Source organism: Microtus oregoni, unplaced genomic scaffold (genome assembly GCF_018167655.1).
Source record: "Microtus oregoni isolate MIOR12 unplaced genomic scaffold, Mior012 000010F_ref0000083, whole genome shotgun sequence".
Classification (NCBI taxonomy): Eukaryota; Metazoa; Chordata; class Mammalia; order Rodentia; family Cricetidae; genus Microtus; species Microtus oregoni.
This window is the reverse complement of record NW_024543069.1, coordinates 54936669-54948702: the sequence shown is the minus strand read 5'-3', so window position 1 is coordinate 54948702 and position 12034 is coordinate 54936669. Positions and strand designations below refer to the sequence as shown.

Here is a 12034-nt window from a genome sequence, read left to right as displayed (position 1 = left end):
CACCTTTCTTTGCTTGCCTACACCAAGTTGGCAGTTGGTGGAGTTTCTCTGTGATCTGGTGTTATCTTTCATGTGCGCTACCAGATGGGTGCCAGATGGGTAACTGTAGCCAGAGCTTCTGCTCTAAGTCCACCCCAGAGCCCATGGGCAAGGGCCTGCCAGTTAGCTGACTTGAAAATGGTGCTTCAAAAAAAAATACGCCTCAAATCTATATGCATCTGTTCCCTATTCTAATAAACAGAGAGAGAGAGAGAGAGAGAGTGAGAGAGAGAGAGAGAGAGAGAGAGAAAACCTGGGTAGACAGCTTTTATTTAACTAGATGTTACATTTGTAAGAAAGAGGGAAATGACCGTACAGTGGTTTGTGGATGTCAAACTCATTCCCAGCTAATGGCACATCCAAAAGCCGCCAACTCAAACAGCCGTGTCAGTAGAGAGTGAAGTATAATCAATATGTTCCTTTTTCTGTGATAGAGTCCTACTTCCTGAAGGTCAGTTTTCACAAAACGTTTTCTGAGATTAGAAAAAAAAAGAGGCGGAAAAAAGGAAATGTAGGCGTGATGGAAGGCCTAGAGATTCTTGGGGAATCCAGACCATGGTAAAATGAAGCGAAGAAGAAGTTGGGAAGACCTGGTATTAGAATTCGTCCTCAGCCTGATGCCTCTATTGTCACACCAGACAAGTACATTAAAAAAATACCCTGACACATTATCTGGTTGTTTCAAGTGTGTATTTTAGCAGTTCATTACGAAAGTTTATTTTCTAAATTAACTACAAATAAAGTAGATTTTTCCTATCCATTTGCTCACACAAGGCTGTCAGCTATCTTTCTCCCCATAGCAGACATCAAAGCAGATCCCTAGTCTGTGCCTGGCTCTCTTGCAGCAGAAGTTATGATAAGTAGTTATGTGTTTCCTGGGGTTACTATGGAAACACTTTCTTTTCAGGTCATCCACTTACAGAGATAACATTTGCATTCAAATATGTTGGAAGTTAATTTTTTTTAACTGTCAAGAGAGGTCATGCCATCATACACAAGTCTATTATTTCAAACTCCACGAACACCAATTGACTTATTCTAGAAAAATACCCTAAAGAGGTGATCACCCAATAGGTGTAATTGCTGGCAAGTCAGGTAGTGGCTTGGACTGCTGTCAAAGATAGCAGCCAAATTAGCGCGGAAACATTAGCGCTGATGTAGCAGATGCTTTTCTCCGTTTGCTAATTTGTGGGCTTGAGTTTGTATCTTTTCTGACATAGAGGAAATTGGAGGTGAACACAGAACTACAGTAATATATACCTTCCCTTGGGCGAATGTCGGAAGAGCATGCCTCAGTTTACCCATTTGGGCCATCAAGAATCAACTTTGTGAACAGTAGCAAAACACTCAGCACGTGGCTAGGTAAAGCAGAGGATTCAAATGTGCACAAACTCTTGAGTTAGTTGTGACCTGGAAGTGGGTCAGACTTATATGTGTTTTACTTCCTGGTACATACAGGAAGTTGTGGAGAAGTACTGACAGGGAGGGGGTGACGAGTGCGGAGCAGCTGAAGAAGGCTTTGCGGAGGGGCAACATGCACAGGTCATGAGCTCACAGTCTGATGTCTGTCCCGGAGCACTCATGTACAACCCTGGCTGTTTGCGGGTGACTCTGGAGAAACAAAAGCTTGTCTATCCGCACACTCTGAAGAACTCTCACGCAACAAGGGCCACCAGCCCCTTGAGAGGTAACAAGCCGAGAGTAAGAAGACATCTGACTGCATCTGGGGAAACTTCCGTGAGCAGGAAGGATCGCAACCTTCCTCTTCCCGCGAGGGAGGTGATGGCGATGTTCACCATTCCAAGGGCGTTTGCTTAGAATGTGATGTCTATGAGAAGGGTTCCATTGGTGGGGAGTGGAAGGAAGGCGATTGAGGAAGAGACTGCAACACCACAATGAAGATGATGTCTTTAGCCTGCCCTTTTACATGGAGCCAAAGTAACTGGGCCTAGTGACTGACCTGGTCACAATGAAGATGATGTCTTTAGCCTGCCCTTTTACATGGAGCCAAAGTAACTGGGTCTAGTGACTGACCTGGTCACAATGAAGATGATGTCTTTAGCCTGCCCTTTTACATGGAGCCAAAGTAACTGGGTCTAGTGACTGACCTGGTCACAATGAAGATGATGTCTTTAGCCTCCCCTTTTACATGGAGCCAAAGTAAGTGGGTCTAGTGACTGACCTGGTCACAATGAAGACGATGTCTTTAGCCTGCCCTTTTACATGGAGCCAAAGTAACTGGGTCTAATGACTGACCTGGTCACAATGAAGGGACCTGGTGACAATGTCTTGACTGTCTTGGTCTGTTATCACTGGCAGAGAAGACCATTAGACAATGCCATGGTCTACTGGAATAGAAATATTAATGACTCATTTTATCAGCCCTCGAGCATCATCCACCTATAGAAAAGAAGCAAGCACTAAGCTTCCTCTTTATGAATTTTAGTCACATACAACAGTATCAAAAGCCTCACTGCAATCAAAAATGAATGTTCTGTTTTTTTTCTTTGTCAGAGGATAGGTACTGTTTTACAGAAGCACGCTAGATTGTACTGACATGATTTGTGCTAACCAGTGTTCCCTGCAGTATGTGTGTGTGTGTGTGTGTTTACGTTTTCAAATAGATTGTTTAATTATCTGCTCCATTATCTTTCTAGAAGCTGTATTTCATTGCATCAAGCATATTTATCAATAAGAAATGAATGCCATCCTGGGAACTGATTTCTTCAAGGTAACTTTCATTACAGTCACACTTGCTGTTTCTAATGATGGGTTGACACTTGGCGCTGTTTTATTTATAAATGAAACTTCCCCTCTGACTTTTCCATCATCTGAAAGCCATGTGTGTCCCCAAGCAAAACTGAACTGGAAAGGGGTGCATGTGAATACAAAAATCACTTATAATTGCGGTACAGTCAGAGGTCACTATTGATGAAGATGGATCCCCGTTCTTTGCTCTGCATCACCCTCACAGGTGGACTATCTCAACAGCTAGAATGATTAGTTCACAGTAATAACTAAAGACAGAGGACTAAGCAGAAGTTAAAGGGCCAATCATGTAAATTTCAAAAATTTCAATGTCATTGAATTCAGCATCTTACTTATTTTCCTCACCAGCCCTAAAACAGGAAGTAACATAGAATGTGGCATCTGTCATGTAGCTTACAATTTAAAAATGGAAACATGGCCAGGCACAAGTGTCATACGCAGAAGATGAGCAGTTTGACATGAAAGTTGAGCTTGCTATCCAGTTGGAGAATCACATATCTTAAGGTTGGAGAACCAACCCCTGAAAACTTTCTCGTAGCAGGTTTTATTTTTTTGGACTGCCAGCCTCCAAATTATGACACAGAGACTTCTTATTAATTATGAAAGCTCAGCTTTAGCTTCGGCTTGTGTCTAACTAGCCCTTATAACTTAAAACAACCCATTTCTATTAATCAACATATTGCCCTGTGACTGTGCCTTTTACCTCTCCTCCTGTATGTTCTGTCTCCTCTACATCAGGGCACTCTGACACCTCTCCCCACCTAGATTCATTTCCTCTTCTTTTCTCTCCACCCAGAAGTCCATCTAATCTCTTCCTGCCTAGTTATTGGCTATTCAGATCTTTATTAAACCAACCAGAGGGTGTCTTGGCAAAGTCACATCTTCACAGTGTATAAAAAGATTATTTCACAACACTTTCTTACTGGAAAAGTTCTGGGGCTATGAGTACTCCAAAATCTTAGGAAAAGGAGTCATGAACAACCACTTTTGATAAAACGAATTGCACTATTATAACATTAATGCCCATTTATGCATGTATAGGCATATATACACACATGTACACACACACACAGAGATAAAATAATAATAGTTTCATATGGAAGCAAAAAACATGCCTCACAGTAGACACCCACATGCGGCTCTGAATCTTTCAGAGGGACAGCGGTTTTATTTTGGTTCATGATTTCAGTCTTCCCTCTGTGATCTACCAGCTCTATTGTTTATAGGTATATGTCAAGGCAAAATATCCGGGAGGGAAGTCACAGCAGAGGAAAGCTGTAGTAGGAGCCTGCTTGTGTGTTCCCATACAGAAACTCTATTAATTAAATCCACGCTTGGCCTATAAGCTCTAGCTTCTTATTGGCTAGGTCTTACATCTTAATTTAGCACATTTCTATTAATCTGTGTATTGCCATGTGGCTGTGGCTGCTTACCCGCAAGGTTCTGTCTGGCGTCTGTCTCTGGCAGGGCTACATGGCTTCTCCTGACTCCCAGAATTCAGTTTAGTTTTCCCTGCCTAGCTCTGTTCTGCCCTGCTATAGACCTAAAGTAGTTTTCTTTATTAATCAGTGGTAATCACAGCACACAGAGGGGGACCCCACATCGGAAAGCTATTCATCTTATTACAACTTGAAGCAAAAGGGTGGTAGGTGCAAGGTATGACACATGTCTTTCTAGTACATTCCTCAGTGACCTACATCCTCCAGGTAGGCCTCACCCTCCACTTTGCATCTCCCAATCCACTAAGAAATTGCACCCGGTGACTATGACTATCTCAGAGCCTTTAGGACCCAATTGCTTCCCATGGGGGCCATCAGCTAGCAACCGAGCCCCTAGGATGTGGGCCCCGGGGGTATTTCATATTGATCCATAGCATGAAAACAGACACTTTCATGGAAGTTTGATACGCATTAGAAAATGCAAGCCCAGGACTGGAAGCACAGATTGCAAGACCGGAGAGGAACGTGTGTGATTCTAATAGAACTCTTGAAAAGGGATCTGTGGAGTTTCTAGTCCTTTTCTGGACAATTATACAGCAATGCCTGTATAATTCTATCTGCAGGAATGTAGGGGATAGGATGGCAGGCAAGAGCTGCTCACTAAGCTGGAGTTGTCAGCAACATGAAAGACAAACAAGGAGAAGCTTTTTGATAATGCTGGCTCTACTCTAAACCTGCAACACAGATTTTCTGCTCTTCTGCAAATATGGTTTTGCCATTAGATTAGCATGGGCGCTAGGTCCCAGTTTAGGAACTAATGAAGGCGTATAACCAATACTCTATGTTACCATAGAGACTTTAGTTTGAAATAACTGCCCTAATGTAGCTTGTCAGATTAAGAAACGAAACAAAAGTCTCTGTATGTACAAGGAATTACATATGCACCTTGGTCAGCCTTGCGTTCTAATTACTTTTTACATTTCCAATCTAAAAAACAAAACTAAAAAAACAAAGCTATATCTCCCTGAATTTCTGTGTTTTTTTTTTTTTCAGCTTAGACCTGGTGGAGTTATCTTAATATAGAACCAGAAAGTGGTTTTGCTATTATATTTTGCAGAGTTGATGCCTCTTGTACAATGGCAAGGAAACTAGTCTGGAAGATTTACATAACATGTCGCATCTTAGGGTTCAGTCTTGAAGGTGGGAGAAAGCCTCATCTTTCCACTCCCACCACTGGCTATGTCTGCGCTGTTCTGCTACATGGGAAACAAGACGATGCGGGTAGCAAATGACCTGATGCACCAGAATGTCTCCCCTCCGTTGAGATACCTTAAATGCTCTGAGGGTATCAGTCTGCAATCTCTCAGATCCTGTCTGGAAGGTCCAGCTAGCTAAGCTGAGTGAGAATTTCACCAGCCTTAGACACCAAGGAGAGCATACTAGAAATGGTATCATAGAGCACACTGCAAGGCTACCTTGGTATCAGGTCACAACCAGACTTTCTAATGCAGCAGCCTCAGAAGGTTTAACGAGATATTTCATAGGCTGTGTGAGGTTAGAGAGAAGTCATGGACTGGTGAGGTCGGCATGGAAGTTTCCCTAGTGTCAAGGATATTGGCAGAGAGACAGCAATAAAGAGAGGTATACAGGTGACTGATAGATGGTAGGTGATACGTAGACAGACAGACAGACAGACAGAATGAACCCTGTCCACTGAATTACGAGCCCTGAGGAAATTGAACTTAAGTCCATTTCCCTCCAGAGGTTACTTCAGACTCCACCTTCTCGTGTCCCTTTAAACTGTCTGAGTTCTGAAGAGGAGATGCGAGTTTCCACTAGTGGTTTTCCTGTCTAGGGCTGAAGGGAACTTTCTAGGAACATTCAGTGTGGTGTTATGAAGTCAATGAACACCACCCACCTCATATAAGGAACAATACCCAGGCTTCTAAGGAAGCAAACCCAGATTGGATATCGCAAATAGCGAAAGAAGCCCTGTGAGCCAGACAAAAGAAACAGATCACTTACGAAGCAAAAGAAGTCAGACTAACCTTGAGCCTCTCCTTCACTGATATTAAAAAACCAAAAGACAATGGAATTTTTCACACACAAAAAAAACTGGAGAAGCAGGTATGCCATTCATTCAACAATATTTTTATACCTCAAAACACCAGCATTGTATACATGTTGAGATTTATATATAAAGGATATTATCAGATCTCAATGGATTAGAAACACAGACCCTTTATAATCCTCTGGAAATGAAATCGCTCTAACAGAAGGAGGTTAACAGCAAGATGAGTCTTGTGAAAGAGCCCACAATGGAAATGTCACTCAAGGAAGGACAGCATCGAGGCGCTCTGTGTGATCCTGGCTGATAGGACACACGCCACATAAAACGCTGGGAGAAAAGATGCCCACGGCCAGACCTAAAATACCACAGGTTAGGAAGTCTAGGGGAAGTTGTGATAACGCACAGGCATTCTGCTTTATTATTCCTTGACATGGAAGGGACTGAGCAGACATGATTTCATTTCTGAGACAGGGAGGAAACAGACAAAATAGTGTCTTTTTATAGTATTGAAACATGATGGAAACCACTAAAAACAAAAGCAAATAAAATGCAGTACATGGGGCAAGACTTAGAAAGTGGAAAAGAGGTGCTTAGGGTCGAGAGTACTACCTGAGATCGTGGCATTGGAGCAGAGACTTAGAAAGTGGAAAAGAGGTGCTTAGGGTCGAGAGTCCTACCTGAGATCGCGGCATTGGAGCAGAGAGGGAGAAACGGCACAGTTAAAAGTCTGGTTGTACATCAGCCCTGGGTACTTTAGAAAGTGGAAAAGAGGTGTTTAGGGTCAGGAGTCCTACCTGAGATTGCGGCATTGGAGCAGAGAGGGAGAAACGGCACAGTAAAAAGTCTGGTTGCACATGAGCCCTGGGTACTTTAGAAGAGAGAGACCCAAAATGGGAGGAGGCTCCTCAAGCTGGAGACAGAGCAGGATGATAGCACACAGAGCGACATCATTAGTAGGACTTTCTAAACTATGTTTTTCAGTTGTAGGACACACATTTCTTCTCATACTTAACATCTATGAAATTGAGATGATTTTAATATTTATTAAATGTTTACATTTAACGTGATGATGTTCTGCTTGTTATTTTCTCCTAAAATCAGCTTATTAAATTTATTGGCTGCATTGGTGTCTATGCTTACGATATTGAAGAACATGGTCTATATTGTTTATTATTTCTTAGCAGGAAAGTGCCTCAAGGCAGAGACTTTTTTTTGTCTCTTTTAGTCTTGTGAAAGTCCCATACCTTACTTGGGATGTTATGAGCAACCCTAAAGCAAACAAAAACAATTTATAGAAAAACTCGATTTTCGTTTAATAATAAAATTCTTTTATTTTAACTAACTTTTAAAATTGTTAAGGTTACCCTTCACCCTGCCAACAAGTAGTAAATCTCTCAAAGAATTTGCACAAGCCACTTTCTATGTCTATCCAAGAAACAAGACCATACCAGAAAATAACTCTTTGAACATTGAAATAATGATTATATACCCGCCCCCAGTCACAGGAGAAACAAAGTCTTTCCATTTTCTTATAAACAAAAAATTATAATCACAGTTACTAATAGTTACCATAAGACACCCTGAAAGAGAATATATCAAAATTAAGTCCAAATTCATTATCTTATGTTATATCAGCTAAATGAAACAAATAATTACCTAATATTTCTTACCTTATATTACTCATTACCTTATACTACTATAGCTAAATGAAACAAATAATTAAAAAAGTAAGCAACATTGCATAGATTTTTTTTAACAGTTGATAAAGATGAGATAAATGTACTAGAAGTTAGAAAATACAGTTACATCAAAGCCTTAAAATACACAAAAGTTAGAAAAAAATCTCAAAGAAATAGAAAATAGGAAAAACTGCTACACTTAAAAATTAGGTAAGGAAAAAAATCTTTTTCAGAGATTTTTTTAATAGGAAAAGTTGAAAATGATGTCAAAGAATTATCCACAGGAAGCATTAGTACAGATGTTTTTTATGAGCTATTGTCAATCTCTACATAGAGGTAATAACTACATCACAGAAACTGTTAACATTGCACACAATCAGATGCAGAGCCAGCTAGGTCATTTTACCACAGCCAAGGAACCCTTCTGTGTGAATGCACTAGGGTCGGAAGGAACCAAGCAAACTAGCCACCAATTTCAGACACAAGAAATGCAGACTCGTAAACGAAATGCCAACAACCCACGCTCTGCCTGTCCAGAAAGATTAAACCCCACAGGCGTGAAAGGTTAGGACCCCCATTCATATGAGTTCCCACAGCAGATGAGGGAAAATCACTTGCTCATCTTTGGAGATATCTGAGTGCCACTGGGTGGGTGAGACTGATTTGTTCCATCTGAAGTGTCAGAAGCCGAGAGCCCCGTGAAGAAGTCGGAGAGATGTTTAAACGGCATTTGCGGACAAAGGCCAACTCTCCTTCCACATGAAGAGTGTGTGGAAGTTAGGACCCAGTATTGTAGGACAACACGAAATTCATACGCAGAAGAAAATTAATGCCTAAAGAATTTATAAATGCTCAATCTTGTTAGGCATTGGGGTGCACACCTTTAAACCTAGCTCTCGGGGAAGCAGAAACAGGCGGATCTCTGGTAGTTTCAAGTCAGCCTGGTCTCCTACATGGCTAGATATTGTAATTAATAAATGAAAACAAACAAAAAAGCGCTTTTTTTCTAGAAAAGAGAAAAACACAAGGAAAAATGAAAATATTAGGTTCTAACAGAGCTGCAATAAAGCATATTAAAAATGATCCATAAATAGCAGTAATAAATCTGTGAGCATGGGCATATAAATATACCATATAAATATACTAGGGTCAATTTGAGTAACTGTAGCAAAGTTTAAAAGTTAAATAATTTATTAATTATGTAAATATCGATTTATAAACTGTAGTAATAGGAGGCGGCGGGGCTGCGTCCCTGGCACCCCAGCCGCCTGCCCGGCTAGCTCAGTCGGTAGAGCATGAGACTCTTAATCTCAGGGTCGTGGGTTCGAGCCCCACGTTGGGCGCCATTTGTAGTAATTGGAGGCGGCGGGGCTGCATCCCTGGCACCCCAGCCGCCTAGCTAGCTTATGCTCCAAAATAACAACACACAAACTGTATTCATTTAAACACTGCTTGGCCCTTTAGCTCTAGTCCTTACAGGCTAATTCTCAGATCCTGATTAACCCATCTCTAATAATCTGTGAGCACCGGTCTTACCGGGAAAGGTTCAGCATGTCTAACCTGGCGGCTTGCTTCATCGCGTGCATCTGCCCGGGAGAGCAGAGCATGGCATCTCTCTCTCTGAGGTGTCTGCTCCCGAGAGGAGAGCTGTGGAGTCTGAGCTCACTTCCTCTTCCTCCCAGCGTTCTGTTCTGTTTACTCCTCCCATCTATCTTCTAACCAATGAGGGCCAAGCAGTTTCTTTTTATTTAACCAATGACCTTCCTCCATCAATAAACATGTTATTATATTACATATAAGAAACTATGGAAACAATTTAAATGTCTAATAATGGGAAAATATTTAATGGATAATTGAATATCTTTTTTAGAAGACACTGTGTTCAATATTAAATTTGTATTTAGCAGTGTGGAAATTGATCACAATGTAGTGGAAAGTGAGAAGTCTGAGTCACAGCACAGTTAGAAGAATTCCAATTATTATATATGATATTTTTTTTTTGAATTTTTTCGAGACAGGGTTTCTCTGTAGTTTTTGGTGCCTGTCCTGGAACTAGCTCTTGTAGACCAGGCTGGCCTCGAACTCACAGAGATCCGCCTGCCTCTTCCTCCCGAGTGCTGGGATTAAAAGCGTGTGCCACCACCGCCCGGCATGATATTTTTGTTTACATTTGCATTGGTGGGAAAGGAAATGCTTAAAACAGAGACTCCATCTCCTGTGTGATCAGGCAATGGATACTTCATTTTAAGATCTTCAGCACTGCCTAAACCTTTTTTCTGTTTCCCGTGTTTATCTATGCGTGTGTATGTGATGCATGTTTTGCATGTATGTGGGTGAATGTGCATGTGGACACCCAAGGCTGATGAGAGGCAGGCTTTCTCAACCAAACCCAGAGCTCTCCAACATGCTCAGTGAACTGCCTGCCTTTGCATCCCGGGATGGGAGGGTCGGTGTCACCATGTGTTCTGCTTGGGTTTCTGAGGGTCTGAACTCTGGTCCTCGTGCTTGGGTAGGCGCTTTAACTGCTGAGTTATGGCCCAACTCCTAATCACCTAACTTTTAAGAGTAAGCATGGATTACTGATATAATAAATTTAAATAAAGAATAGTAATTTTCAGAAAAGGAAAAATGCTAAACCTGTGTCAAGTATCTCATTGCTTCCGGCTACACTTCACCCTCTTCAGCTGTTGACTTCAAAACTACATGAAACTATTGGCTTAAACTGAACTTATTTAAAACATGTGTATGTATCTGTCTTTTTATACCTGTCTGCAGATTGATATATAGGCACACCCGAGACAAACAATTTCTGCCATACATTATGTATTTCAAATAGGATTTATTCAGTCTTAATTCATAAAAATTCTCCGAATCCCTAGTATGAAGCAATACCATGCGAGTCCTTTTAAAATGAAATGATTAACAACCACACAGGTAACTTAGCGTCTAGACTACAGGTTTCAGCGTTCTAAACTCATAATTCACAAAAGACATAATTTACATCATGATCAGGCTCCATATCTCTCCCTTTCTCTATGTCTGTCTAGCCACTCCTATGTGTATATATGTGTGCACCTGCATTTGGTCAGAAACAATGCCCCCATACCTATATTTACTACAGTATATGCACTCTTTGATATATTCTTTCTCTATTCAAACAGTCTAGAAATGGCAGCAGTATACAACCAACTAATCCCATACTCATTTAAGAATGGTGAGACTCAGTTTGAAAGGAGAATCTCTAGGCTGACTCAGGCCCACAACTGGGCCTGCTGTGGCACACAAATCCTCAGATCTCTAGAGTGAGAGCTGGACCTCAAGACAGGCCTCCTTATTAGACATATGCTAAAAGCTACTCTCTGTTTGTTTGTGAATTACAGAGGGCGATTGCTAGACGCCGAGGCCTGCTTTGCTGCAGAATGCCCTTGGTGCAGATACAATGAAAGGCCGAGCGCACAGAGAAAATTTCATAGGGATAAAAGCAAATCCATCTTATTAATTCCTGGTTAGTCTCCCTTCCCTATGCATTCACTTACCAATTTCCTCCTTTATAACCACTCCTAAATTTCTCATTATACGAAATAATGTTTCCTGTCTGCCCTTCTCAATGACTCGGACTCCTTTTTCACTTCTGAGTCTTTGGAGTCAAATAAGTTTCTGGTGCAAAGTTGCCATTGAATGGGAGCCCAAGGAATGAATGAATGAATGAATGAATGAATGAATGTGTAACTAAGCAACCATATGCTTTAAATTTCTTCTCGAGCCCTAGGTCCAAAATGACAAATAAAAGTAAAAATGAGGTTATTATTTTCCTTTAATGATGCTAGGACATTAATAGGTTTTCTTCTTATTTTGGAAATAAGATCGTTAAGAAAGACTTGTGATTCCAAGCGAGAAGGCATTCATAGTTTTGGTAAATCAAATGTCTGCGTCTAAGGGAAAACTGGAGGCTCGAGAACAAGGTGTCTAGTTTTTCCTGTTTGTCAGTCCCCCCTTCAGCACTGTGGATTTAGGGACTGCCGTTTTGTAACTTTACA

General features: G+C 41.2%; 1 protein-coding gene and 1 non-coding gene across 3 annotated transcripts in view; one reads left to right on the top strand and one right to left on the bottom strand.

Annotated features, from left to right (window-relative positions):
• Pard3b (par-3 family cell polarity regulator beta) overlaps nt 1-12034 on the bottom strand; it is a 1021419-nt gene that overhangs the window by 89768 nt on the left and 919617 nt on the right. The window lies entirely within an intron of this gene.
• Nucleotides 9268-9340, top strand: Trnak-cuu. Its single transcript has one exon. It is a non-coding gene; the product is annotated as a tRNA-Lys (tRNA).